We start from the raw sequence: 23,500 nt of genomic DNA, 5'->3' as shown, positions 1-23,500 counted from the left end.
CACTGCTCGTCAAGGCACGCTGTGGTGGCATCCCACTTACAAAGTAGAGGAAGAATGGGGCTGGCCCGGTGGCGCAGCAGTTAAGTTCGCACATTCTGCTTCAGCGGCGTGGGGTTCGCTGGTTTGGATGCCGGGTGCGGACATGGCACTGCTTGGCACACCATGCTGTGGTAGGCATCCCACATATAAAGTAGAGGAAGATGGGCACGGATGTCAGCTCAGGGCCAGTCTTCCTCAGCAAAAAAGGAGTATTGGCAGCAGTTAGCTCAGGACTAATCTTCCTCAAAAAAAAAAAAAAACCACAAAGTAGAGGAAGACTGGCACCGATGTTAGCTCAGTGACAATCTTCCTCAAGCAAAAAGAGGAAGACTGGCAACAGATGTTAGCTTGGGGCCAATCTTCCTCACCAAAAAAAAAAAAAAAGAAGAAGAAGAAGAAAAAGAAACATCACTTTCTGCTGATTAGAAATTATTGCCAAAGGGGAAGACCCTTAGAGATGATCTAGTCCCACCCTTTCATTTTACTGATGAGAGATGTGGATAGCAAAGTGACCCATCCAAGGCCACAGAGTAATTTTGTTCACTTAGGTATTCTTTCCTCTCAATCATTTTACTTTCTTAACGTACAGAAGAAAAATAAAAGACATCCCTAAGTTTTCAAGGGAAGTGGCTTTTTATTGTGATAATTGTAGTCTACGTGAGTGGCGCCCCCCGGAGTTGCGACCAGTCCATGTGGCTATTCCTGGTAGCCCTGATAAAGGGACATATTTTAAAACTGAGAGATGAAGAGTCCGTATAAGGAACACCACATCAGACAAAGCTTTCAGTGGCAACATTACAAGAAAAGACATGAGAAGAGGCTACTCTTGTGGGCCTGTCGCAAAGGGTGACTGAGTTCTTGGCTGAAGTAGAGGACCTAATTTGCCTGCTTTTCTGTTTGACTGTCAGGCTCCTGTAAGTGTCATAATTGGAAAGCTGCTCTCCCCTTTGCTTGGCCTTGGTGACGGTCGTCTGCCTCCCTCTAGGCCTGTCTTGCTGCCTGTCCTGGGGCAGCTCTGGCATCGCACTGACCGCACCTGGCTGGGACAACGGTGGCTCGCCCTTCCTGACCTATGCCGGCTTCACCCATCTGAATGGGCCCAGCTTTGGCTGAAGCCCGGGGGAGATAACTTTGAGAAATGGAAATTCCAGAAAGTTGGGGAAATATTTTAACAAACAGTAGAATCAGTTTGCATTTGAGTTGCTGAGAAATGGGGAAGTTGGTGAGTGAGAAAGAGTCGAGGTGGGGGTAGTGAAGGGAACAGCATAGGAATCAGTCTGACTGGACGTTTGAAAGAAGTCGCCTTAAAATTCGAAAATAATTTGCAGAGGAATGTTTACACAAAAGCTAATCTAAAGAAAAAACAGCTTACACACCGGAATCTAAATGTCACTTGATTCCCAGAGGGCATGAGCTAAGAATTTAAAAGTAGAAGGATCGTCTCCAACTATTAAACATATTTTTTAAGGCTCCTTTGGGTTTAAATTGGTTCCAGGAAGAACATAGGCGCTTGTCCCAGGGGAGGGATCTGTGGAGATGCTAATAGGAGGGCTGAGCAGCTCAGTATTCAGAATGGGGGTGGCGGGTGCGGAGGGCAGAGAGGTCAGCCAGAAATATTTTGTCAATGGTAGTTTCAGCTGATAAATTCAGCCAGAGTTGAGATCAAACATTTGGATCTTGAGAAACTCCCTCTGGGGTTGCTTTGGTTTATCAGACTTTCCTGGCCATGGGAGTTCGCGGAGTGATATCACCAAGAGAACTTAGAGAGCAGGTCCAAGTTGTCTAAGGCGCGATCTTCGGAATGGAAAACAACGATGCGGTCGGTTGGAAAGGGTCATAAATAAACCCCAGTGGGCAGTCCTAACAAGCACAGCCTCAGCAGTGAAGGAAGTTGAAAACACAACCGCCCAACTGCAAGCAGCCAGCCCGTCGCTGGAGGAGAGAGAGGAGCCAGGATTCCCGATTCCCAGTCTAGTTCTCATTTTATAAACTTGATCCTATGTCATATGAGTCAACCTTGTAAGTATAATAATCGCTTCAAAAATGAAGTTGATCTATGTACTAGTACCGAACGAGAAGCCTAATGTCCCCAGGCATCACACGGAATCCAGACCATGAAGCAACTTGTCACCATCTAAGGTCATCAAATGAAAAGGGAATGAGAAAGATGCTGCCATCCAGCCGGAGAGAGGGGAGCTCAGAGTGCGAGTGGAGGCCTGCAGGTAGGCCACTCGCCACCAGCTCCGTCGCTTCAGGACGCTCCTTCTCCCCGCCCCCTAAAACCTCCGACTTCCTCCCCCACGGCGGCCAAGTCCTACAGTCCTGCCTCTAAACCTGCATTTGTTTGCTTCTGAACACACTTTGTCGCTGTGCTTTAGAAAACAAAGGCTGGAGGACTTAGTTTTACCGCAGGTGACAAAGGGAATGGTGGTAATTTCACCCACCGCTCTCTCCATTCACTCCCTGCAAACCCTCCCCTCCCCACCCCCTACCCCACGGTTTTGTTGTTGTTTTTTTTAACTCTGTTGTTTTGTATCAAAAAGTCTCCAAAGTAATTAGTGATAAGCCTGATCTGTTATCGCTGAGTCTTCAGCAATTTCCATTCATTCCACAAACTTTCACCAAGCTCCTTCTGCAATCCAGGCGGTATGCTAAATATTAGGGATTCAAAAGGCCAGTCCTGGTCGCTCCGTAGTCTGATGGGGCGAGTCTGAGACAAAAGCACTGAGGGATGCCCTGTGGGTAGGATGCAGTGAGATGGGACCGGGAAGAACACTGTAGGCCCAGGGAAAACTTGTGCGGAGGATCAGGGTGAGAGAGGTCATCTCTGGGAAACATGGTAGTCGGGGAGCGGCAGGACCCCAAGTTGAAGGGGTCAAATCATGAAGGGTTTGTGAAAAGGCTCAGGCATCCCAAAGTTTGGACTTCACGCCAGAGGAAATGGGAAGCCATTGAAGGCTTTTAAGCAGGAGACTGAGATGATCAGATTTCTAATTTAGAGAGGTCACCTGGGCTGGAGAGAGGAGAATAGAGTGGCAGAGGGGTGCGTCTGGAGGCAAATTAGATTGGGATCCCCAAGCGGTTTCTCAGCAACCTTTGTTCCACTTTAGCAACTTCTAAATTCTAGAGAAAGTGGACCCTGTGCAGAGGTGGAGCCATCATCCCTCTGAGAAGAATTCGACAGAGGGCCTCTCCACACAGAGCTGTGAGCCCAGCTCCTAGGGCTTTTCTGAAATCCTCCCGTAAAGTTCCAGGTAGGAGAACACGAGATAATTCTCACACACCCTTATGGCAGTGCTTCAGAAGTGTGGGCCCCAGACTAGTAGCAGCCACGAAAACATTAGAAATGCACATTCTTGAGGCCCACCCCACACCCACAGAGTTAGGAACTCTGAGGCCCAGCTACAGTGTTTTCACCATTTCCCCTGGTGGCTCTGACGCAAGGCTGAAGTTTAAGACGTTCACAGTATCATGCACTCCAAGGGGCCAGATGGGAGGACAGACCGCCAGGCTCAGAAGACTCTCTTTTTGTTTTTTTTAGAGAAAGAAAAGTTTCAAGTCTAGTCAAAGTCACTACTAAGCAGGTTAGAAGTTCCATGTGACAGACATGGAACTATTATAATCATCATTTATTTGATAAAAACCTAGCAAATGATTTTGAAAACCTACCATGTGCTCTGTACTCTCCAGGCAGAAGAAGAGAAAAAAGTCACAGGGTTCCAGCCTCAGTAGGGTGAGCCTCATCATCATCATCATGATCTTCTAAAACCCTTTTTAATGCTAATAATAGTCCCTTGTAAGAATCCACCTATGAGAACTCGCAGGGCTTACTGAGCACTAATTTTGCACCCAGCTCTGTGCCCTAAGGTTCCTGCCCTCAAGTGATTGACAGTCTAGTTGAGTCAGAACTTGAACCCAAGACGCAATCACAGTTACCCAAGGCAGCATATCACCATGCACTACATTGTGCCCGGTCAGTCCAAGAGGCCTCCTCCAGCTTTACTCAGATGGCCTTCAGTCTCACTCCTTTCTCAAAGTCCTGATTTTTTTCTCTCCTTTTTCTTAATCCAGTTAGTGGCAATTCCGTTCTACAAGACATCCAAAGTCAGGCCTCCTTTCATCTGTCTTCTTTCTTACTCTAACAACAATTTCCCAGACTGCTTTTCAAACATTCCAAAGGGATTGTCAGGCCTGCCAGACCCCAAATACTGCCAGAATGAGGCTAGAGTTTCCCAGGAATTTGACTCACACTCCCCGAGGCGGCTGAGTCAGGTGTCCCCAGGCAGGAGCATATGGACGCACCTCTGGGGCTCTGAGGAAGTCATACTGCTCAGTGGTCGATCATCCCTAGCAACTGTGGCTTCCTTGGGTTTGTCCCATGGAGGTGGGGGTAGCATCCCTTCGTGCCCGGACTCCAAGAACACTGGCCTTTCCCTCTGGAGCACTGGGTCTCCATCATCATATCCCAGGGGGAGTTTTTGAGGATACGGCATCTGCCGCATTACAGACAACTCCAGAAAGGAAAGGAAGAGGGCTGTTCTATAAATACCCACACCACTCCTGGATGATGCACTATCCTCCTCCCCGCTCCACCCCCAGTCACCCTTGTGACTGTCAGAGCAGAGCAGCCTCAAGCCGAGGGATTAGTGCCATCACAAGGTCACAATAGACACCCTGGTCCATAAATACTCCTGGAGAGCTGTAGTCGTTGAACAGGAGCCAGGAGGGGAAAGAAAGAAGAGAGAGGCAGGAAGGAGGGCTGGAAGCCTGCTGGGGCTAACTTGAAAATCTACAGCTGAGAAAAGCAAAAAAAAAGTCTGGCTTTCCTCCAGAAAGTGAAAATCTAGAGAGGGCCTGGAGAAGGGAGGGGAAAAGGGCAATTCCCACAGAAGTACTCTTGCTTTTAGGGTGGTCAGCCTGAACTTCAGAACACAGATGTGCCCCCCAAATGTTGTAAAAAGAAACCCAAGAGCTGGTACCACCAGAAGTTTCAGAATCTCTGTTAATATAATCAGCATCAGAATTACTGAAAGTTCAAAGAAAATGAATTTTTGGCACCTTTGCAGAGGAGAATCTTAGAGAAGCAGGAAGAGAGAGCCAGGCTCTCACACCGATAAAGCTGGAAAATAGTATGTAATCTCCTTGGATGTGCAGACCATAGAGCGAGGAGACCATTTGTGGGAGGCGCCTGTTCTGTGGGTTCCAAGGACCCTAGGGATCTTGGGGTCCTCACCCTCTTTTAGGGCACGCACACTTTGGGTGTCAAGGCAGATGGAGACGATGGGGAAATGTGATCAGGAGATGAAAAGCTCCGGTGGGAGCAGGATGCCTAAGAGCGCTGTACCTAAATAAAGAAGGCCACGACGCGCCGGTGACAGTGCCGCAGAGCTGATATTCTGCATCTCCACCCCACAGCGGGGAGGGCAGAGGGTGGATCAGCTTTCCTGTCACCACCAGAGACAATTTCCAGAGCAGCGTGGATGAATCATCTAGTGCACACGCACACTCCAAATTTTTAATTATGGAAGATGGGGGCGGGGAGATGCCAACTAACCAAAGCTGAATTTGGGGTACATAATTTTTGGAGCTGGTGTGTCTAATTCTGTCTTCAGTTTTTGAGTTTCTTGGTCCCTTTTAAGTGAAACTTGGAGTGACTTACCCAAAGACTACCACTAAGCTTATGTTAGAAAGCAAAGACCTGATTACTTGGGGTGATGTGGCTAACGTAAGCAGCTAATCAAAAAACAAATTAGCTAATTGGGATGTAGTCACACATGTTATCAATAGCTTTGTTTTACTTTTTAGAACCAAGATTTAGGGTCTTAGTTCCAGAGTGAGTTTGTGTTTACAGCTGACGTTCAGAGGAAGGATAGGAACACTGCCTGCCTCCCCCACACCTCACTTGAAACCTGCATTGGAGACGGGGCTTTGCGTTGGCTACACAATAGACTTGACAAATTGTGCTAGCTCTTATCCACAGAGAAGAGCTATAGAATTCAACTCCTCCTTTGCCTTTGAAGACACAAGTTCTACCTCTGAAGAAGAAAAGATTAAAGAAGATCGGGGTCAGCCTGGTGGTGTAGTTGTTAAGTTCGCACGCTCTGCTTGGGCAGCCTGGGCTTCGTGGGTTGGGGTCCTGGGTGTGGACTGACATACTGCTCATCAAGCCATGTTGTGGTGGCATCCCACATACAAAATAGAGACTGGCACAGATGTTGGCTCAGGAACAATCTTCCTCAAGCAAAAAGAGGAAGATTGGCAACAGATGTTAGGTCAGGGCATATCTTCCTTACCAAAAAAAAAAAAAGAAAAGGAAAGGAAAAAAAAACAAAGAAAATTGTGATCCAGCAAATGGGAATATAAGAAACTCTTGTCTCAGAGGTTCAGAGGTAAAAACCAGCTGAAAACTGCAATAAAGAACTTTTTGTGTGCAATTGAAACTATGTGAATATGGACTCTCTATTAGGTGATATTTAATCAGTAGGAAATGTCTCACTGTCATCTAAAAAGCTAAAACTCCATATGTTGGTCAAGCAAAGATATTTAGTATGAGAGTGTTGTGTGCAAAACTGCATAGGCTGCTCTGAAGACATTGTGTCTTATGTATCAAATTAGCTTGGTGAGTCAAGAAGTAAACGTATGGAAAGCTACAACAAAAGTCAACTGAAATTTTGTACCATTAAGTGAGGAGAAACACTGACTTAAACTTCACCAAGAAGCTGCACATTGCTTGCTGCATAAGACGGAGTGAAGTCACTGCAAATGGGACTTGTGGAAGGGTGAGCCATCATAACCTCTAGTTTGATGTAAAGTTTTCAAATCTTTCTTCAGAAACTGGTAATGATTACATCTCATCTGAGCTCCAGCCAGCTGCCCTCTCCTGAGTACGGCTACTTGCGATCCTGGCGCAGGCCATGATGTCTTCTTGGTGAAGCTGCTGGAGCTGCAGCTGTTTAGGGAGCAAGAAAATTTACTAGCATTGGTCTTCTTCATGAGAAGCACATTTGCCTTTGGTAGCCCATTATGCCTTTTTTCAGTGAGAACTCATAAAAAAGTAATCTGTGACAACAGTTCTCTTGACCTTGGACAGCAGAATGCACAGACAGCTCTGGTCCCATATATATTTCCCAGGGTTCAGCAAAGCTTGCAACCTCCAGGCTGCTCCAGGTCAATTTTCGCTCACCTTCTTCGGAGACGCAGCTGCTGAAAAGGCAGGACGGGCACACGTTCCGAATGTATTTCTCAGTCCGTGGCAAGCACGTTGATTATGTAGCAGGGAAACTACTCTGAGTGCTGGGCAGTCACTTCCTGATTCTCTTCTGGTTCATCCTCATTTGTGGCCCAGCCTATGGTAAGCAGACACAAGCTGGTAGAAGCCACATATTGACCTGCGACATCAAGGTTAAGAGACCCTGAAAAAAATCTACAGCACTTACTGCCTGTAACATACCATCCAGCATTTGATCATACAGTCCTAGGTCACTTTCTAATTACGTCTCACATATCAGTGTGTCAACTGACAAATATCAATTAGTGTCTTCCATGAATGTAGTCATGATCTCCCTTCCCCAACTATAGGGAACAAGTGTTTAGTCCTTTATTCTCCCCAGCCTACACTCCACAGTGCGGAACACTTAGAGGAAATTAGAAAGTGATGAGTTCAGTGTCCAACGGTGCTGCACGGACTAGCTGATGGACCCCGTGGTACCGTGTGTGATGGTGTGCGCACTGCAGAGACGTGTGGTGATGTGCACAGTCCAGAACGCTTAGAGGAGCCTGACAAGTAAATAGGTTTCAAAACAACCCCTGCCACATAGATATTTTTACCTGCTCAAACTCTTTCCCCATTCCATCCTTACCAAGGAGGATCAACATGATGATGCAGCAAATGGTGGGGACACTAATAGCTCAAGACAGGTAGATCTGCTGTAAGTCTCATCTGACATTTTCATTAAAATTCTTCCTGAGCTTCAAGCATCTGGGCTCCTACTCCTTTGGCAGAACTGTCATGTGTATTCTAAATATGCAAAACGGAGGGAAACTCATTCTCTTTATACAACAAAGTATTCCAAGATCTATGCTAAGTGGTTGGGAACAAATATGAGTAAGAGAGGGTCATATGTGAACAAGGGAAGATGCCTGTAAACTGAGAAGTGCCATAAGTGTTAATGGGATTACACTAGAAGTTCATCCAGTGCATACCAAGGGCACAAAGGAGGGACTGGTTCTTCTATTTGGGGGCAGTGATCAGGAAAGACGACACAGATGAGGCGACATTTGATCTTTGTCTTGGAAGATGAGTAGATTTTTGTTTGAAGATGGGGTAGGGAACACTGTGCTCAGAAGAGACGAATCATGAGTAAAGATACAGCGGTGAAATAGCAGAAGCCATCGGGGGATCTGAAAGTCACTTTGCACGGCCAAAGCAAAGGGGATAAGGAGGCACAGGGAGGAATAAGAATGGAGAGAAACATAGGAAAGATCATGAAAGGCCTTGCAGGCCAGCCCAAGGATTTTGGGTGTTATTCTGTAGGCAAATGGGAGCCATTGAAAGTTTTTAAAAGCACAGAGAGACATAATCAGATTTTTGTTATAGAAAGATCAACCTGGAAGCCATACTGAAGAAGGACTGGAGGAGCAGGCCCAGGAAGACATCTCACTCTCCTGCTCAAAATCTCCCAAGAGAGTAAAAGAAACTCCAGGCTTCTCATCACTGCCCAGAAGGGCCCTGTCTGCTTCTCCATGGCTTCTTGGAGGGTCATCCTTGTCTTATTCACCAACATGTCCCTAGACCTGAATGAATGAATGAATGATGACACATCAAACAAGAGCTGATAAGGGCCTGAACTAAGGCAGGGAATGGGGAGGAGGGGACAGAATAAAGAGATGTGAAGCAGTGAGAATTGATATGGCTTGATGACTAAATGGATGTGGGTGGTGAGAGAGAGGAGGAGTAAGAATGACATTTAGATTTCTGGCTTGGGTGACTGAGTAGATGGTTATCCTTTATAGAGAGGGAATGCAGCAGAGAGATTTATAAGGCACAATCAATGAGGTCAGTCTTAGGAATATCAAGTTTAGGGCATTCAGGGGTAGCACACTAGGAAGCAATTAGACATGGGAATCGAGAGTTAAGGAGAAAGGTCCAAGCTAAAGATACATATTTAGGAATTGTCAACACATAGGGTATCTGAAGTCAAAGGAGAGGCATGAGTTAAATTGGGGAAGGAAAGGGTATGCTTGTGCATGGGAGAAAGAGGAGATGAGCGCTGGTTCTCTCTGAGAACATTTCCCACGCGGATAGAAGGAACGTTTGACTGTGCAGGCCTTCCTTCAGACTTCGTGGGATGGTGGTCCCCATTGCTGCTTAGGCGGGTGTCCGTGATGCCACAACCCAAAGGAGAGTTTCCAGAGGGCTGCGAGACATGCCTTCCCTTGCCTGGCCTCTCTGAGAAAAGAACAAAAGGTTTTAGTCACCCTGCGGGCCAGCTAAGGGACGAAGTACAGAATGGCATTTAACCCGCCGCTTTGAATATTTGGGCAGGAATTTAATCCATATAATACGTGCACTTGAGACCAAGAACCAGATCCTCAGTCTAGATGATATAGTTTCCTTTCTGAAGTCTACTCTGTGGGAGTACATTAAAATAGTTAAGGTCCTATATATTTATCAGATATAGGTATATACATAATTGTATCTTGCTTTTTCTCTAAACATTATCTTGTAAGCGTTTTTTCCATACAGCCTTAGCATTTTGATGACTGTATAATATCCTTTCCCTTATTTATGCAGTTTTAGGCTATTTCTAATTTCTCTCTATTTTCAATATACATATATAATATACACTTCTAGAAAAAATTGTTGCCCATTAGTTTGCTAGGGCTGCCATCATACCACAGATTGTGGCTTAACAACAGAAACTTATTTTCTCACTGTTCTGGAGGCTAGAAGTCCAAGATCAAGGTGTTGGAAGTTTTGGTTTCTTCTGAGCCCTTTCTCCTTTTTTTTTTTCTTTTCCTTGGCTGAGGAAGATTTGCCTTGAGCTAACATCCATGCCAATATTCCTCTATTTTTTAGGATTTGGGCCACTAGCACAGCATGGCTGCTAACAGAGTGGTGTAGGTCCACACCGGGAACCAAACCCAGGCCTTGAAGCAGAGCGTGCCGAACTTAACCACTGGGCCACCAGGGCTGGGCCTGAGGCCATTCTCCTTGACTTACAAATGGCCACCTTCTTGCTGTGTCCTCACGTGGTTTTCTCTGTGGACGTGTGTATCCCTGGTGTCTCCTTTTGTGCCCAAATTTCCTTTTCTTCTAAGGACACCAGTGAGATTGGATGAAGGCCCACCCTAACACCTCATTTTAACTCAATTACCTCTTTAAAGACCCTATCTCCAAACACAGTCACATTCTGAGGGCATCAGGGCTTGAAAATATGCATTTTGTGGGGACACAATTCAGCTCACAACATATTGTGCATAATTTTTTCATTTCAGATTATCTCCTTTGGATAGATTTCTAGAGTTGGAATCACTGGACCAAAAAGTAAAACTATTTTAAGGCTTTTGAAAATTGCTCTCCCCAAAGAACGTAACAATTGCTACTACAGCAATCCACTTAAAAAAATTATTTTTAAAATAAGTGAATGAATCAACTAAGGATTCTGGTCAGCTACATCCAGCAGAAACTCATCTCCAATGACTTAATTCAATAGGGGTTTTTTTATGACTTACAGAGAAGCCCAGAAGACAATCCAGAACAAACAGCGGCTCCATGGTGTCCCCAATGTCCGAGGCGCCTTCTTCGTTTCTGCTCTCCCATCTTCTCCTGTCTTGAGCAGGTGGCTTTCACGTCCGTGGCCTTTGCCCTTGCTGTTCTCTCTGTCTCTGACCCCCAGACTTCCCCCTGCTGGCTCCTTCACTTCCTTCCCACTTTCCTGCTTTATTTTTCTTTCTTAGCACGTATTATTATTTAATATACAGTCATGCGCCACATAACAATGTTTCAGTCAACGACGGACGTCATATGTGCTGGCGATCCCATATTAGCACTATATAGCCAGGTGTGCCGTAGGCTATACCATCTAGGTCTGTGTAAGTGCACTCTGTGATGTTCACACAATGACAAAATAGGCTAACAATTCATTTCTCGGAATGTATCCTGTCGTTAAGCGACATGTGACTGTACTATATATTTTAATTATTTATGTCATTTATTGTCTTTTTCATCCTCTGGAATGTAGACTGCATGAGGGCACGGAGTTTCTCTCTTTGGTTTATTATCATACACACAGACTTCCACTCTCAGGAAAGACTAAGCCCAGACTGACGTCCTCTCCCTCCCACCCTTCCTTCCTTCTTTCAGATTGTGAGGTGGTTTACCTGAGGTTATAGAGAAATTTGGTGACAAAGCCAGAAGAAGCTGAGGCCTAGTTTCCTGAGTTTTCTGCCCTTTGCACCATTTCTAAACAGAATGTCATTGACTCTGCGGAAGTAGCCTAATGAGTTTATGACTACATGTTGCTGGTTGAATTTAGATTTCACAAGGCTTTTGAAACCGAATGCTGAGCAGACCATATTTTAGAGTCAGTAGTACAGTATTCCCAAATCCTTTAGTACATTTTCTGACAATTCTGGAGAGGTGGGAGGGAGAGGCTAAAGTGCATGTTCTACCATCTTTATTCAATTCCTGATTAATTGTGAGCCTAGTTTTCCAAAATTCCTTACAAGGTAAAGAACAATTTACATAGTATGTTAACATTTCTGTAAAATAGGAGGTTAAAAAAATGTATGCAAATATTCTTACCGATGCATAAAATATCTCTGGAAGGATGCACAAGAAGCCATCAAGGGTGATTGTGGGGACAGGAAATGGGTGGCTGGGGGCACAGGTGGGAGAAGTGAAAAGTCACCATGAGACCCAATTATACTTTTAAATATGGTTGCAAAAAGATAAAACAAAAGAGCCAAACTCTTAACGTCAATGCATTGTCTCAGGTGTGAACTACTCATTGTTTCAGATGTGAAATGCTGCTGATCATACCTCCTACCACATCGGCACATGACATGGCCCTGCCCATCTTTCTGACCTTGTCTCCTACACATTTCCCCGTGTACACTGGGCTCCAGCAACAAGGGCCTTCCTGCTATTCCTTGAATGAGCAGAACTCAGTGCCACACAGGCCCTTTGACTTGCGTTCCCTTTACCTGGACCTCTCCTCCCCCAGATCTTGTCACAGCTCAGTCTTAACCCCGTTCAGGTCTCTGCTCAACTGTCACCTCCTCAGGGGAGTTCTTTCCTAACCACCATATTTTAAGCATACCTCGGGTCTCAGTGACTCTCTGCTGCTCTCATTCCATTTTACTCAGAGTACTTGCCACACTTACATCACTGTTTGTTTCCTTGTACACGTGACCTCCATGAGGCAGGGGCTGTTTTCTTGACCACTGCGTCCCACGCACCTAGAACAGGGCCTGCCACAAAGAAGGCACTCAAGAATTAATAAATGCATGAACGCATTCCACTGAGGAGCTTAATGCAAGACAGAATTGAAACTGCCTAGTTCAAGGAGGGTGAAGAGATTTCACTCATTTACCAGCTCTGGTCAACCAGTGACCTGCCTGGAAGGCTGTGGTGAGATTGAGAGCCTCTGACTGAGGTGATGAGGACCCCGTGGTCAGTTAGCTGTGTTGAGTGTGGGCACAGGAGGGAAATAATGCACATATGTCACATAATGGCAAACCCAGATTATCTGGTAGGCTTAGCCAAAGAAGAAGCAGCCACGTCAAGAGCATTTAGAGTCAAATGTTCACTTTAAATAGTGAACTTGAAAAACATGACTATGTTAAACAAACAGCAAGATAATGCCCTTGTTCCACATCTCATACGTTTGCCTGACTGTGTTATTTCACTGCTGAGAGGTTCATTGTTCAAAAGTCTAGACCAAATGTGCAGAAAATTCTTAGACATCAATTTATTTCTAACCAAAATTATTTGACTGGCTCCAAAACTGGTAGAAAGTGCATTTCAAATCACGGATTTTTACTAATTGTAGGAACTTATTTGAAATTAAATAAGAAGGTCTGCATTTTTAAAAAGCCAATTAGATTTGGAGCATTAGGTGGGACTCAGTCACACGCAACAGAAATAACGCAACATAGCTTAAGGAAAAGGGGGGCTTCGATGAGAAGCTTCTAGAACCTCACATGGGGTTTTTACTTTCTCACATGTTAGCTCTCCTAGGGCTGTAGGGAACCGACTGCTCAGCAGCCCCTAGAACTCCTAATATTCTTCTTTTTCCTGCCTGGGGGCTTCATTATCTCAGATCAACTTTCTCCAGTAGCCATGGGTTGGCCTACCGCCAGCTTTGACACACACAAGAAGATCTGGAATTTTTTCTTACCCAGCTCTAATTTGAAATATCCCAAATAATTTGACTAATTGGCCAGACTCAGGTCACAGACTCATCCCTGGACCAATCAACTGAGCCAGATGGGTGGGACACCATGATGGGTTCAAATTGGAGCAGGTGTCCATTGACAACCACCATGGAGACTCCCCTCTGGAACCAGAGCTGGGGAGGGAGAAGGGCATGTCTCAGGAGAGTTGCGGTGTGGGGAGGGGCCTTCTCCAAAGTGGAGGAGTGTACACACGGACTGGGCAGACACTGTAACCAGTTCTCCATCCCTGGTAATTATTCAACTGCTTTCCAGATTTCCCTTCCTCCCACCTCCACCCTCCCAGCCCTTGCACCAGATGCTCACTGGCTTTTTTCCTCACATAGTTACCAGTGATCCTCATCAAAATCAGTGACTCGGGTGGAAATAACGTTGTTCCCGGTTTCTGGAATTACTGAGCTTTGCACAAACTGTGCAGGTGAATGGCACCTTCCTGCCAAGGTGACCTGGAGTGAATTGGGTGGAGATGCTCTTTTCTTCATGAACTATTCCACCTGCGGTTTATGCGCACATTATTTTACTTCCCTTTTCACATCTGTTGCCTGGCTGCGCCCTCTGCCACCTGGTGCTGTCTATTATTCCTCCTTTCCTCCACATTTAACAAGGCCATTATCATTCAGGCCGTTCCTTTCCGCAGGGCAGCATGGGGCCCCCAGAAGCCCTGTCAGTGTGTCCTCTAATGTGTAAACAGTCATGACTCCTATGATCTTAGCACTAGAAGGGCCAGTAGCAATCAGCTGGTCCAATCTTTTTATTTTACTGGGGATTGGGGTGGAGGGAGAATAAATGAGGCTAAACGATCATTTCTAACTTTCTCAAGGTCACCCAGCATCTTAAAGGCACAGTATAGCTAACGTCTGGATGTTTTCTGGTCCTAATCCAGTGATGTGTCAAGGACCTGGCCCAAGCAACCAGCAAAAAATACAAAGAGGGGTGGCACAGAGAACCACTCGAGCAGTGCATCAGGCTCTTTGACCAAAATCCCCCAGGGTCATCCTGCTCTTTTTAGTTTCTTTTACAATAAATACGTCCCCTTTAGGGACACGTGCACTCCTCCTCCGCTCACCAAGACAGGAACAGGCCTCCCCCTGCTTGCTCAGCAGCGAGTTATCAAGCCACTGTCATGCTCAGTGGGGAATGCAGAAACAAAAAACCCCACCAGCCAAACAAACAAGAAACATGTTAGTTATGGTCCCTACCATCAGAAGGTTTTCAACGGTTTGGGGAGAAAGGCCAAAAATATCTGATCAGATTTAGGACACAAGGACGGTCATGACGTTATCAAACAGGTGGTAGAGACCGGCTTCCCTAGGCTGCACTTACTCTTTGGATCTTATCATCATCTTATATAAAAGAAAATGTAATAAAAACTTCTCCCAAGGGGCTGGCCCCGTGGCCGAGTGGTTAAGTTCGCGCGCTCCGCTGCAGGCGGCCCAGTGTTTCGTCGGTTCGAATCCTGGGCGCGGACATGGCACTGCTCGTCAGACCATGCTGAGGCAGCGTCCCACATGCCACAACTAGAGGAACCCACAACGAAGAATACACAACTATGTACCGGGGGGCTTTGGGGAGAAAAAGGAAAAAATAAAATCTTTAAAAAAAAAAAAAAATCAACTTTAAAAAAAAAAAAAAAACTTCTCACAAGCTCCATAAAGGTGTCCCCAAATCTCCTCCAATTTACTCTAGTGGTTGAATAAATATTATAATTATTGTGGAAAAGGGACAACATCAAATGCCAGGAGTTCAGAGGACAAGAAAGGTGTTTGGAGGTCTCCACCCCCTGGTCTCTGATTATCACCTCACTTTGAGAAGTAGGGAGCCGGGCGTCATTCGTCCCTCAATTGACATACAAGAAACAGATCCTATAGCTTGGGAGGAAGAAAACCAGGACCAGAACTCAGAACGCCTGTCTTGCTGAGTTTCAAATTATCATTATGGAAGCAACAGATGCATACAGTTTAAAAAATCAAGTAGTGCTAAAGGCTTATAATGAAAAACATCTCCTTGCTTCAATTGCTGCCCTCATCTGAGAGACAATCACTTTAAACTCAGCGGTTTTCAATGCTCTTTATCTTCTTAGTTTCCTGTATCATGCTTACGCTGCTAGTTTTTGATTTTTCCTTCTATGTACATCTTACTATGGAACATGAGATTTTTAGCTCCCATACTATTCTCTCTTCTAGTTACAATTTTTATCAAATCAATGTTTAATGTTTACATTAGTATTTATATAAACATTGTTCAGAGAAGAGCCTTGTAGCACACTGCAATTACTTTTTCTTCCCATATAACTTTTTGTTTTTCCTAGAGTTAGTAACTGCCTCTTTGTTGTTGTTGTTTTTTCAATGTTTTATTTATTTTATTTATTTTTTATTTTTTATTTTTTATCTTTGGAGGAAGATCAGCCCTGAGCTAACATCTGCCAATCCTCCTCTTTTTGCTGAGGAGGACTGGCCCTGACCTAACATCCATGCCCATCTTCCTCTACTTTATATGTGGGACTCCTACCACAGCATGGCTTGATGAGTGGTGCCATGTCCACACTTGGGATCCGGAAGGGCTGACCCCAGCCGCTGAAGTGGAACGTGTGCACTTAACCACTGTGCCACCGGGCCGGCCCCTGCTGTTGTTATTGTTGTTTAATTGGTTTTCCTATGTATCTGTCATGAATTCATCTTCCAACTTTATAAATTATAAAATATTAATTTTATAATTAATAAGAATGAAGAATTATAAAATCCTTCCCAATATATACACACACGTCAGGTAATCTCTCAATTTCTTATTTTTTTCTTTGGAGGTGTCCAAGGCCCAGCGATCCGGAATTTCTCTGTCCTCCAGCTCTGATCCGGACTGCCTTTTCTCTCGGTCTGATGCATAGTTATTATTCTGAAGCCCCCCTTCACCTTCATCCTGGGAATTCCCTCCTCCTCTCCCCTCTGTTAGGCCTGTCTCTTCCAGGGACCTTCTTAGTTTGTCTCCTCTCTTGTTTTGGAGGAGAGCATCTTCCAGTAGCTTCTTGAAAATGGGTGCATGGGAAGTAAATTTTTTGAGACAACGTGTGCTTGAAAAATACCTATATTCTTTCTTCATGATTAGTTTATTCTTTGGTTGAGTATAGAAGTCCAGAGTATAAATCGTTTTCCTTTTTTGAAGGCCTTGATCTCTTTATTCTTTAAATTCCAGTACTGCTGTTCAGAAGCCTGATGTCACTCTGATTCCTTGACTTCTTTGTGCATGACCTGTTTCTTTCCGTCTGGAACCTTTTGGGATCTTCTCTCTAAATCTGAAGTTCTGAAATTTCACGGTGCTGTGTCAGTGTGAGACACTGTGTTGGGCGCTCATTGGCCCTTTTAATGTGGAAACTGACGTACTTCAGTTCTGGGATTCTGCCTTGAATTAATTTCTCTGTTTTCTCTTTTTTGTTGTGGTTTTTGTTGAGGAAGATTAGCCCTGAGCTAACATCTGCTGCCAATTCTCCTCTTTTTGCTGAGGAAGACTGGCCCTGAGCTAACATCCATGCCCATCTTCTTCTACTTTATATGTGGGACACCTACCATGGCATAGCTTGCCAAGTGGTGCCATGTCCACACCCAGGATCCAACCGGCCAACCCCGGGTCACCGAAGTGGAACATTCGAACTTAACCGCTGTGCCACCAGGCTGGCCCTCTCTGTTTTCTCTTTTTGACACTCTCATTTAGCAGATATTGAGCCTCCTGGTTTTGTATCTAATTGTTTTCATCTTTCCTACTTTTCAATTTCTTGTCCTTCTCTGTTACTTTTTGGTAAATTTCCTCAAGTTTATCTTTCAACTCTCCTATTGGATTTTTTCCTGTGATAATATTTGTATCTCCATTTCTTTCTTTCTTGTTCTCTGAATGCTCTCTTTAAGGAGCATCTTGGTATTTAAAAAAAATTATAATTATTTTAAAAATGAACACGGTATCTTCTTTTACCTCAGTATGACAGGAATTTTTTTTCCCCTCCCTGCATTGTCTCTGTTTCTTACAAGTCCCGCTTCTTTCCCCGTTTGTTTATCTCGATCCACCTTTGATGTTGGAGGATCCCCTCAAATATTTGATGGTCCTTGATGGTTGGTTCACAGTCATGAGTGAGGCACTAAAAGTCTATTTGAAAGTGCTAAGCACGTGTGGGGTTTGAAGACAGGTGGGCTGCACCAAAGCCGTTGTACTGGGAGACAAACACCTGATTCTGTAGAGGTTTTCCCTTGAGCGGACCTCTCCGAGGAGATTACCCCTCCACACTCCCGCCTGGGGGTGCGGGTGGGGATTGGGGAAGTATAAGCCTTTTTCAGCATTCTTCCAGCCAAAATGGGTAAGGGGATGGAGGACGAGCGGTGGCATTACTGTTTAGTATACAGGCTTTCAATGATGAATTCACCCCTGGTTGTCAGTGAATTGTCTGATTTCTGTCCCTGGTGGATCTTAGATCCTAAGCCTTGAGCCTTTCTTGTTCAACCTCTCAGTCTTCTTCCTCGCCACGCAAGCTTTCAACCAATCTTCCTGTTTTCAGCCCCACCCAAACCACCACCTGCCCTGCCACGCCCTTCAAAGTTCCTGGTCACCTAACCCCTGAGCCTGTCTAGGGTTTGGAGATGCAACATATCTGGTTTCTTGTTGGCTTCCAATCATTGCAGGTCTAGGTTTTTCTGGTATGGTAGGTTAGTTTCCACTTATCATAGCTTTTATGTTTCTTAAAGGTTTAACATTTATTGTTGGTTATTGATAGTTTCACATTCTCTTCGTCCTTGAGGATGTATGCTCCTTTCCTCTATTCATTGTCATTTTAGTGGAGGTTTAAGAGAGAGCAGGGATAAAATTATGTGTTCAGTAGACCATGCTTAACTGGGATTTCCATGTGCCTGTTTTTGTTGTTGTTTTGTTTTTGGTGGGGAAGATTGGCCCTGAGCTAACATTTATTGCCAATCTTCCTCTTTTTACTTGAGGAAGATTGTCCCTGAGTTAACATCTTTGCCAATCTTCCTCTATTTTTCTATACTTGGGATGCCGCCACAGCATGGCTTGACACACAAGTAGTGTGTAGGTCCGCGCCTGGAATCTGGGCCCACAAACCCTGGGCTGCTGAAGCAGAGCACACAAACTTAACCACTATTCCATGGGCCAGCCCTTCCATGTGCCTGTTTTTAAATCCACTCTTCTAGGCTTCCTCCTTTTACTCCCTTCTCTTTCTTTCTTTCATTCTTACTTGCATCCTTCCTTCCTTTCTCTCATTCTCTCTCTCTCTCCCTTCCTTCTTTTCTTCCTGTCTTCCCTTTCTTTCTTCCTTCCTCAATCCTCTCTCTCTCTTTCTTTCTTTTAGAATGCCATTCTTCTCTCCTTGAAGGGTATTGGGAAAGCTGATCTTCTCTGCTCTTTAAAATACTTTGGATATAAACAGTACCTTGGACTCTTGCTTTAATTTGAATGTATCACATTTCTGCAATAGACTTAGAAATGCCAACATCCCCCAGAGTCTGTGCTTCCTAATCTCTTCCTTTCAGTGCACTTGCTGAGTATTTCTAGGAAGTAGAGTACTGGCATTTCATCCATTTGGGGGCCAGCAACTTTTGGCCAGAATTTGAGTTTGAGAACCTTGGTCCAGAGAACATAGTGAGAGAGGGCAGAGACTATACTCTTGGCCAGCAAGGGAAATGGGGCTGGGGTGAGGGTAGGAACAGATATTAATTAATTGATGAATTAATCAAAAAATATGTATTTAGCGTCTACTGTATTCCAGGCAGGCACTGTCGAAGGTAGAGGAGACATAAAAATGAGTAAGACATTCAGAGTCCAGTGGGGAAGACAAACAGGTAAACAAATGTAACCTGACAAGTGTACTTCACACTGAACAAACATTAATTTAGTGTCCACTGTATGTCAGGCACTATACTAGACCCTTCCATTTTATTTATTCCTTACAATAACATTGTGTGTTAGGCATTATTATACCCATTTTAATATAAGAAAACTGCCAACATAGAGGAATATACAAGTACTGTGAAAACAGAGAGGTGAGCCCTCTCTTTGGGGCTCTGGCCAGGCACCCAGAGGCATACTCTCCCTGGCTCAGCCGTCCACAGTCTGCAGAGCTGAAGGCAGAGGCTCTGGTTGGCACAGAAGATCCTGCCTGAAACAGGCTCCTCCTCCTTGGACATCACCCCTTTTATCTCCTCCCTCCAACTCCAGATCTAAGGAGAATGTCTTATGTAAGATCAGAGGAAGAAAACACGTTCCACGGCGAATTGACAGTGTCTCTGAGCAGGGTCTTCAGCTTAGAAAGGATAAGGGGAAAACAAGTCATGAAAATCTTGAACTAAAACTGTCCCAAACCACAGGAAACTCTTTGATGTACCATCCTTTTTCTCTGTCTCATTTTTCCCCCTTTCCTTTTTCCTGTCAATAACAAAAATTTACCAGAGTATTGAGACAGTACGTAAGGAATGGCCATGATGACAGAGGGGTGGGGAGGAGGGCTGGCGTTGAGGGGTTAGGTCTAGAGAGATTTTTAAGAACGGCAGATCAGGGGTTCCCCAGAGGAAGAGCAGGAGAATCACGTGGTGAGTTGGGGCGAGGGAAACACACACACAACTCTCTGAACTTCATCAGTTTTTAAAACTCTATCTTTGAAACAGGAACTTGCCTTGGGTCTCCTGAATCGAAGGACACAGCTCTTGCCTTCCTCCTCCTTGCAAGTCACCTTGTCCTTTGAAGCTGTCGGCGGGAGGCGGCTTCCTCTGGCTAGCCAGGAGCCGGCTCCTTTGTACCAGAGCCCTTGTTCTCCAAAAACGGTGGGGTAAGTGGAGGCTGCCGATCCCAGGGGCTCCCCGGGGGCTCCTCTCACTTTGGTTATCGGAGGATTAGGTAGAGAGCGTTCTTGGGGGTGAGGGGAATCCGAACTCCCCACGTATTAAGAAACGGAGGTGGAGGCGGGCTGCAGACAGAGATTTTGCCAGATTACAGATGGAGCCGACTGGATCCAGAACAATTCCCAAGGGAGCTCCTCCCACACCCACAGGAAGGCCAAAAAAAGGCTTGAAATTCAAATTATTTTTGGTGCTTGGGACATCAGAGGGGAGTGTGAGAGGGCAGTGCTAGTAAATAGGAACAGAAGGAGAAAGAAAAAACGGAAGGCTGGTCGGTATCTTTCCTAAGGAACAGCTCGAGAGAGCACCAAACAGGATCAAAAATGTAGCTGGACCTGAATAATATTTTTTATTTTACTGCAATAAATATACACGGGCTAGACTGTAAAGGAGAATATTCACACATTTTACATAAATTTGGTTTCTGCCCTGAAAGAAGCGGTTGCTGCTCGCTCTCCTTTTTTTAGCCTCTATTTTTGAGATGACAGGACAGAGATGTTTTGCCCACACTGTACCCACACTCTTTGCTCTGCTCAAACCTGATTCATTGCCCTGGTTTCCTTCCAAAGCTTTCCTCCTTTCACGAATGTTGTCAGTTTTGTTATTGTTGTTTCTGCTTACGTTTTTGCTTGGATAAGGAGGATGAAAGAATTGTGGGAGGAGAGAGAAAGATGGACACCATGATGAGAGGTGAGAACGCCATAATTACGTTTGAGAATTAGATGGAGGGAGAAATAAAAGACCCTGTTCCAGTGTTTTAGTCTTTCCAGGTCTCACTTTTCCTCATTTCTTACAAAGAATGATTTGGATTAGATAAAGTTGCCGGATAGATAGACACTGGATACTCAGTTAAATTTGAATTTCAGACAGCAAATAAATTACTCAAAATCTGGCATTTGCAATTCTGTGTATTTAAGGCAGTTCTGAAATGGCGTTACAGTGATGTTTAAATGATGGGTACCCACAGGGAACACAGTTTTAAGGGAACGAGTTTCCCAATCTGCCTGAGATGGAGGGAGAGCTGGGTTTCACGCCGGGTCCTCTCTGCTCCCACCTCTCCTTTCACACTAGCCCTCTCTCACTTCTAAAAAAGGAAAGAAAGTCATGGCCCTTGGTTGTCAAAACCTCCAGGGTTTTTAGACAAGGGACAGTTAGAAATATTTGTGCTGAGAAAGCAGAAACCTTTCATAATTGAGATATAAATTTTTTCACAAGTGATTCCCAATTTATTGCTTTCCATAAAACTGGGCGAAAAACCTAATTGAGTTGACCACTGCTAGATTGTTAGAATAATTTTTTAAAAAACAGACTTTATTTTTTAGAGCAGTTTTAGGTTCACAGCAAAGGGAGTTCCCATACACTCCCTCCCCCTACATGCATAATCTCCCCCCTAAAATAATTTTTGAAGGAACATCTCTAAGTGATGTCTGACCTATAAGTTGAAGGAGTTCAAAGAATTGAATGACGTTGCCAAATTCAGCCCTGCTGAAAAACAAATTTCAAGTTCCCTGGCAAAGGTGGACTGACTGGAAATCTTCACATAGGATTTGCATTCAAAGGGATTTGAGTCATTGCAGGCCCCCCTTGAAGGCATAAGCCCAGAAATATGTCCCAATTTTTCTTTCTTCTCATCAGCCCTGGACATTGTCATAACAAAACTCCTTACAGCCCCATCTCCTTATTAATGTGAACAATGTTTCTCAGTGCTTGTGTTCATAAAAATGAGAAATAGGGATAATACTGATGCTAAGCCTGCTCATTCTTGCAATAAGTAACACTGATGGATGTTTGAACTAATTACAGATTCATGTAAACATAGAAAAATAAATATATTTAAAAATCCATCCTCATCCATCTCATTAAGAAAATAATTTCCAATAATATTTTTCTGTTTTATATTTAATGATCAATAAAATATATATTTATCTTGTTACTAATAATTGTAATGATGACTTAGTCTCAAAAGATGTTTCAACACTTGGAGCCTTATGGTCACAGGATCTTTTTTTAAATTGTCAAATCAATTTACATATGCATTTTTGTTTCAGAAAATATGATAGGGTAAAAAGATGTTCAGATATTAGATATTCAAATAATAAAAGATGTCATAAAATATATGACATTTGGATACAATTCTTTAGGGGAAATGGAATGAAAATATAGTTCAAGAAGAAAAGGGAGTGATTTAACATTTCTTTAATAGAACTGCCTGTTCATTTTGAAAAAGGAAAGATGGTAAGTGTCAAATTACTGTGGTACTTACATTCTCTTGGATAATTGAGAAAGAGTCACATAACGGTTTTATTTTAAAACGTTCCATGTTAACGATCTGCAGAATACATCCTTTCCAACCCCTCAAACCTATGATTAAAAATTACAGATGTCTACTTAAAAATCTGTGAAGGGATCCATAGTTTTTCAGCATTTTTTAGGGAGCGTAGGTGAAGAAAAGTTTAAAGACCACTACTTTATATTGTTCTCTTCCTGACGTTTTTGCTCATAATGTAGTACTTCTATTTCCAGATCCTTTACAACTTCGAACAATAAAAATCGTAGGCATCACTCTACCCACAATTTCAGAGGATTCCTAGGCCAGAGTTCTTTGTACCTCCCCATGCTGCCTGCCCATCTACTCTGAACTGAGTGGTAGTTACAGGATCATGGTACAAGGGCTTAAATTGGAGAAACCAGAAATAAATCAGCCCCTAGACCTCACGGCTGAACTATTTCAAGAATATGCAGTTACATTTCAGTGGCCATGATTTGACTCATGGTGTACTCAGTAACACATAATTACAAGCTGCCTTCTAACGGACTTCTACTGTAATGCTTGCTTGTCACCTTCTGAACATAGGGGAGCCACAGCAGGGTTTTATGGTAACTAATTGAAATGATCTAACCAACCCCCATGTGCATCCTGTCATAGGAGACTGGCTTTCTCGCATACCAGCTGAGGTTCTGGTGGAGTATCTCCAAATATTAAAAACTTTCTTTTTAGAGAAGGCAGAAAAATGGATGGAAGCAATCATATGCCCAAGTGGCAGAGGAAACACACATGGGGGAGGCTATGTAACAGGGATTGTGGCAGCTGAGGTAGGAGAGGAATGAAGCACTGCCCT

General features: G+C 44.2%; 1 protein-coding gene and 1 long non-coding RNA gene across 2 annotated transcripts in view; one reads left to right on the top strand and one right to left on the bottom strand.

Annotated features, from left to right (window-relative positions):
- Positions 1-5,520: 5,520 nt before the first annotated feature.
- Positions 5,521-20,297, bottom strand: LOC139080130 (uncharacterized). Its single transcript, XR_011534353.1, has 6 exons — positions 20,159-20,297; positions 12,427-12,513; positions 11,846-11,918; positions 8,242-9,487; positions 7,223-7,385; positions 5,521-6,988 (listed from the first exon to the last, which is right to left on the bottom strand). It is a non-coding gene; the product is annotated as an uncharacterized lncRNA (long non-coding RNA).
- PLEKHA2 (pleckstrin homology domain containing A2) overlaps positions 20,172-23,500 on the top strand; it is a 70,401-nt gene continuing 67,072 nt past the window's right edge. The window contains exon 1 of the mRNA XM_070598858.1: positions 20,172-20,311. The gene's annotated coding sequence lies outside the window, so the exon portion shown is untranslated. The remainder of the gene's footprint in view (positions 20,312-23,500) is intronic.

The sequence above is a fragment of the Equus przewalskii genome, chromosome 28, assembly GCF_037783145.1.
Source record: "Equus przewalskii isolate Varuska chromosome 28, EquPr2, whole genome shotgun sequence".
Classification (NCBI taxonomy): domain Eukaryota; kingdom Metazoa; phylum Chordata; class Mammalia; order Perissodactyla; family Equidae; genus Equus; species Equus przewalskii.
Note: the sequence above shows the minus strand (reverse complement) of the source record. Positions and strands in the feature narration are given on the sequence as shown.